Source organism: Gymnoscopelus braueri (assembly GCF_963280865.1).
Source record: "Gymnoscopelus braueri genome assembly, contig: SCAFFOLD_160, whole genome shotgun sequence".
Taxonomy (NCBI): domain Eukaryota; kingdom Metazoa; phylum Chordata; class Actinopteri; order Myctophiformes; family Myctophidae; genus Gymnoscopelus; species Gymnoscopelus braueri.
Window position 1 is genome coordinate 31,585 of NW_027660705.1, and position 5,779 is coordinate 37,363.

A 5,779-nucleotide genomic window follows, 5' to 3' on the forward strand; every position below is an offset into this window, starting at 1 on the left:
AGGCATTCTGCACGACAATAGCAAGAGACTCTAGACGCTGCACCAACGGACCTTCGCCCGACAAATGGAACAGAGGAGACTCTGCTGCGTGAGCAAATGTGTGACGGTCCACTACCGAGATGCCAGGTTTTCTGAATACACCGGCATGCCGAGCTTTGAGCCTGAGGAACCGTAATTTCCCAAGACTGGTCCTGATGGTCGAGGGCGCCCTCGTAACCGGCTCAAACTCTAACACAGGTCCCAGCGTCTCCTCGTAAGCGCGCAGCAAAAGCTCCTCCTCATCGCCACGAGGCAACAGGTTTTTTGAATTTTGCAGCAGCTCACAATCCCTCAACTGACTAGGGTCACAGCAGCGGGCAAGCAGTGGTCCAAGCCGATGGTCCCTAGAGCAGAGGAATGCTCCAACGAGATTGATCCTGCTGCCCCATGACTCTCGGTTCTGTGCGTCGGGTACAGCACATACCCAAGCTGAGGCACCCCGGTGCCTCGTGACTGTGATCAACCGCATCCACGAGAGCGAGTTGACGCGACAGGTATCAGCCAAGTGCTCCAGGATGGCATACACAGGCGAGAGCGTGCCTCCACCGTGCACAACAATTTCATAGTCGAGAGCCACATCTCCCGGTACCATGGCTGGTAAGCATGGGTGCACACTCCTGTAGAATCCGTTCAAACACGCGCTTAAGTCGAAGCCTGCATCAGTTCCGCTAACGTAGGTGCCCATCAGCAGTCTTGCACAGTGACCTAGCAGCACAGCCTCATCCATGTGCGCCTCGTACGCTGTGCCGTTCTGCGACACGGCCCGATCGGCCCGTGCTAGTGCAAAAGGCTTTGGCTCTGGGCACATGGAAAGGTTGAGTTTATACTCTTTCAATGGCTCAGGAGAGCCCCCTGATGTCAGTTTGATTAGTTGCAATCTCAAGTGAGGAGAAGAGACTCCCATACCCAATTAAATTCTTAGGAGCTGGCTCGCTCAGCGGTGGCATCCAGCAGGACTTGCCTTTTCCATCTTTCTCATCTCTAGGACTCTGCTGAGAGCCATACCTGCGCCGGTACCATTCAAACACATGATTTGCCTGTAGGTAAACGTAACCCCTAGCGTTCTCGCTAGCCACTGCGGCCTCAAGTGCCGAGATGGGTTCAGTCACGAATGACCTGTCTGCAAAAGTGTGACCAGCAGTTTGGGCCTGGTAATTCAGCTGGAAGAAGCATGAACCATCATCATGAGGGGCTTCGCAACCTAATGCGATATCATAGAACTCATCGCATAGATTTGTCTTCCTCACGGACCAGCGTGGCACCGGCTGTATGCCATATGTGTCTGGCATGTGGATGCACACTTGATCATTTCTATTGCATTCTCCCAGCAGCCCTGCAGCTTTTAAGATCTTGAGGTCTCCTCCTACATATCTTTTCTTTGTGAAAAGGGCAGATTCATGATCAATCATGCACAGAGTGACCTGTCCACAGTCTGAACCTAGGAGTTCTAAGCACCCCTTTTGCAAGCTCGTTGATGCTGGAGCATATGTTTTCTCTTGCTTTCTCTCCCTCACCCCGCTTTTTGCACGCAAACAGGTGCTCTTCTAACTCAGTGGACATGGACACCTCCTTACTCAGTGGTTTGGGCCTTGGGCACATTGGGCAAACATAGGGGTCTGCGGAAAACAGCAGCCTGATTGCGTGCAGTGACTCTCTGCTGTTTGTCAAGAAGGTCAGATTTCGTTGCCCTGGCTTGCAGCCAGTCTCTACAGCTAAGTAAGCCAGCATCAAGGCTTGAGACTCTTGCAGCGTCAGTGGTGAGGGAAGGGAGAGGCTCTCTTTTCATTTCGCTCAAACATCGTTGCTAAAAGCTCTAAGGCGTACAGCATTGCTACGCAACCAGCAAAGTTCAGCTGATGAGGAACAGATAACCTCATTTCCCCGGGCGATAAACAGGCACACTGGCTCAGTCCAAAATCACCACTCATCTTGTCAGGGGTCACAGCTGCTCGTTTGTAAGCCAGGAGAACACCAATGTGGGAATTGGTAGCTCCAATGTCACTTGTGTTGCCGACTTGCCTGTCCCAATCCTTGCTGGAGATCGACAAGTCAAGCCTGCCTCCTAGGTATACTCTGAACGCAGAAAGATATGAGGGAACCCACTCAATCATGTGCCCATACATTCCAGGGTTCCTGTCAAACCTTCGAGGCTGAACACGTTTGCGAACTTCTATCCTTGCTGGCTTCTTTGGCAAGATCACCAGCATATCCCTCAGTGTGTGCTTCAGCGTGCAAACCAGCTCGTTATCATCCACCACCGTAAAGGCCCCAGGTAGGAGCCTGAGCTCACGCAAGGTGACCTCTGCGGCCACAAGGTCGTTCCTCACTCCAAGGAGTGATTGGGGTATGGGATGTAAGGGAACCTCTATGTGACCCGCTTGGTCCTCGAAGGAGATAGGTTCCAGTGATCTGAGGTCTACAGCTGCGTCCCACGCAACAGTTACGCACTTGAGTTTGAAAATTTTGCCAAGCTCCTTGTCGCTGATTGCCAGTGCGCAGAAGCTCCTGACAATGTCGCCGCCGCACACAGGATTGAACAATAGGCATACATTGGTCCGCCAAGACGATACCAACATGTAGAGCGATGGCCCATCTGCTGCCACAACACTTGTTCTGCCTGTTAGCTTTGTGCTGCTTGAGGAACTGCGTGTAACGGTGCAACGGAATCCCCAACCAGGCCAGGCACCACCGAACGTCTCGCCCTCGTGTGCATCAGAGCAAATCACCAAGCAAGCGCCATTGTCCGTGTCTCTCTCTGCACAATCACGCCTAAAGGCCACATTGGGGAACAGGGCTAAGTTATTTCTCACCTCTCCAATTCCTGTGCCTGACCTAGGCAGTGTGCAGAGTTTCCGTTTTAAATGGCCAAAGTGTCTGATCTCAACTATCCTACCCTCAATATCGGCCTTCAGACGGGTGCCGTCAGGCAGATCCCACTTGGTAATGGTTTCACTCAGAAATAAACCCGGGGCCTTGAGGCGTCACTGCATGAAAAGAGGCATTAATGGGCAAATTCGGGCAATTGCAGTTGCTCAGTAAACCCGCAGTTTGCTGGTGTTTTTGTATGTCATTGGAAATTTACAGTTGAAAATGTTTACTGTGAAATTTGTCTATATACATTTGGAAATCAGTGATTTACCGTTCCTCTGCCAGACAAAGACCCAGCAGGAGACTGGCCATTTCCTTTCACATCCAAATTCACTCTTTGTTTAAAGAGGGGGTCTCTCTCTCCCTCTCCCTCTCCGTCTCCCTCTCTCCATTGCCAAAGCAAAAATGGAACAAAACAAAAATATAATTTTCAATATTTTTGTTAAGGGCTTAATTTGTTAATCTTTTTGTTTGTATAATCTAAGTGAATAAGAACATTTCCCATATCTGTTCCCAAGAATACAATAGTAATGTAGATGTCGGGATGAGGGGTGATGAGGACAGGTTAACAGGAAGAGGGTGTTTTATCAAGCAAGAGATTTTCAGGTTTAAAAACTTGGTGCAGAGAGTTGACTTTGGGTTCCTTCGCTGTGCTGGGTCCTCTTTTTCACTTAGTTTTGTCTTTAATGAACATGTTGCTGTTGGAATGTTGCCATATAAAGAGTCTCTCTCTCTCTCTCTCTCTCTCTCTCCATTGCAATGCTTTGTATAATGTAGGGCTTAATTTGTTAATCTATGTTTTTTTATGTATACTCTTAATCTAAATCTAAGTATCTTAACTAAAGTTTTTAATTAATTACATTGTAGTAAAAAGTAAAATAGTTGCCTCTGAGATGTTATAAAGTATAACAACATTTCCCATTCCAGACAGCTTTGACCAAAGTTGCTAATTATCATGTGAATGCTGCTGTGTCTCTCTACAGCACAGCCATTCACAACCAATGACTTTCCTTCTCAGTTTGGCCAATCAGGTTATCACATTTTTAAAATCTTAACTGCCATCCACTGCAGCCAGATGAAAATCAGTTGACTTGACTTGACTAGCTGACTGACTCAACATACTTGAATTAAGGTAAGCTTCAAGCCTACATGACGTATTTATAAATTGTTAGTAGGATACATTATATTGTATTGCACTAGTATCACAAGAGCATAATATTATATGCCATGGATTACTGTAGCAGGAAACCTGGAACACTTTGTCGTAATTGTGAAATTTGTTTGTTTTTGCAAACTAACTGAATTTGCATTTATCAATTACATGTCTGCAGAGTTGTCAGATTATTTGTTTTTTGAAAGAAAAAATCCTCTGTTACATGTATTAAGTTTACAGTTTCCCCTTTGTTATCTTTGAGTTAATACATACATTTCCTTTGGGTTTTACTTAGTTTTTAGGCTACTTCAGAACTAAGGACTGAGAATTCCACTGATTCATGCATGCTGTGTGTGTCCACCCAAGGAGAGAAGGCCTTTATGCTTTTATAGTCCCAACTAACTTTGTGAATCATTCTGTTTGCAGGAGACTGTGAGCCGTTTACACAACTCTGAAAACAATGCCCTGAGACTTGATTCACAAGAAAGGTAATGAATTGTTTGTTTGTATCACTGTGTAATTTACCCCAGCTAAATAATAACAATGCATAACATTTATATAGCGCTTTTCTTAGTACCCAAAGTCGCTTTACAACAAAACAAAACAAAACAAAACAAAACAAACAACTTTATCAGGAGAGAAATTCTTAAAAAGGCTAAAAAGAAAACATTAAGCTAAGACTAAGGGAGATTTGAATTAGGGGGAGGGGGAAGGTGGGGTTTGATATAGGCTTTGAACAGGACGGGGGTGGAGGTGTGAGTTCCAAATGGAGGTGGCTGCAGTCTGCAACTGGTGGCAGTGTGTCAGCTCTGGAATCAACTAACATGCTGCTTTTCTATTTTCAGTATCAATTCTCCACATAATCTTGCAGCGATGACCCATGTTGGATCAGGTCGGCATTGCTTTCCCTGACGTAGACCGTGTCGTTATAACGGGTAAGAAAATATATGCTACTTTTACTTAAGTAAAATATATAAGTACATCTTCCACCACTGGCCCCAGTAAAAGCGTAGACCTTTACAGGGGCCAGTTAAAATTGCAGTCACATGTAGGTTCTCTTTTAGAGCAGTGTAGATGTGGAATTGTGTTGTTTGTGTAGATAAACAACTAAATAGATCCTAATTGTATTTTCCTTGTATTTTAGCTGCTTGCAGGACTCACTTGAGTCTCTGAAAAGAAGCCATCGCCTGGACCAGCCAGAGAATGCTGACCAGAAGAAAAAGATGAATGCCTCAATGAAGAGCCGACAGAGAAGATTGAGGGTAAGTTATATGGAACTGTTTGTAAGATGTTTTTTGTTTTACATTCTGTGTTCCTGTAATAATGGTAATTTAATACATAATTTAATTGCTATTCTATGTTTTACAGTTGATGACCACCAGGACTGCATGTCTGGAGACTGATGGAGAAAGGCCATGCTAAGAAGTTCAGAGGAGGAAGACAAGCCGGAGGTGCCAGAGGACAGAGTGGGCTCATCAGCTGACCAGGGGCCATGGCAGCAGCGAAGCCAGAGGGAAGGCTGGAGGAGCGTGCCGAGATGTGGAGGTCTGTGGTCCACTCCAGACATGGGCAGCCAGAGACCCAGCCCATGGAGAAAGAATCCTCTCGTCGGGCAGCCAAAGACCAGCACATGGGGAGAGAGTCTGTGTGTCGAGAGCAGTGTCGAGAAGGAGCTGAGGAGACCAGGGTGGGGAGCCACCACTCCACAGAGCCCAGGCT

The 5,779-nt window shown here is 46.5% G+C and overlaps 1 long non-coding RNA gene across 1 annotated transcript; it reads left to right on the forward strand.

Annotated features, from left to right (window-relative positions):
* Nucleotides 1–4,009: 4,009 nt before the first annotated feature.
* Nucleotides 4,010–5,475, forward strand: LOC308081294. The gene is made up of 5 exons (XR_013932821.1): nucleotides 4,010–4,039; nucleotides 4,487–4,548; nucleotides 4,906–4,995; nucleotides 5,205–5,322; nucleotides 5,429–5,475. It is a non-coding gene; the product is annotated as an uncharacterized lncRNA (long non-coding RNA).
* Nucleotides 5,476–5,779: the final 304 nt, after the last annotated feature.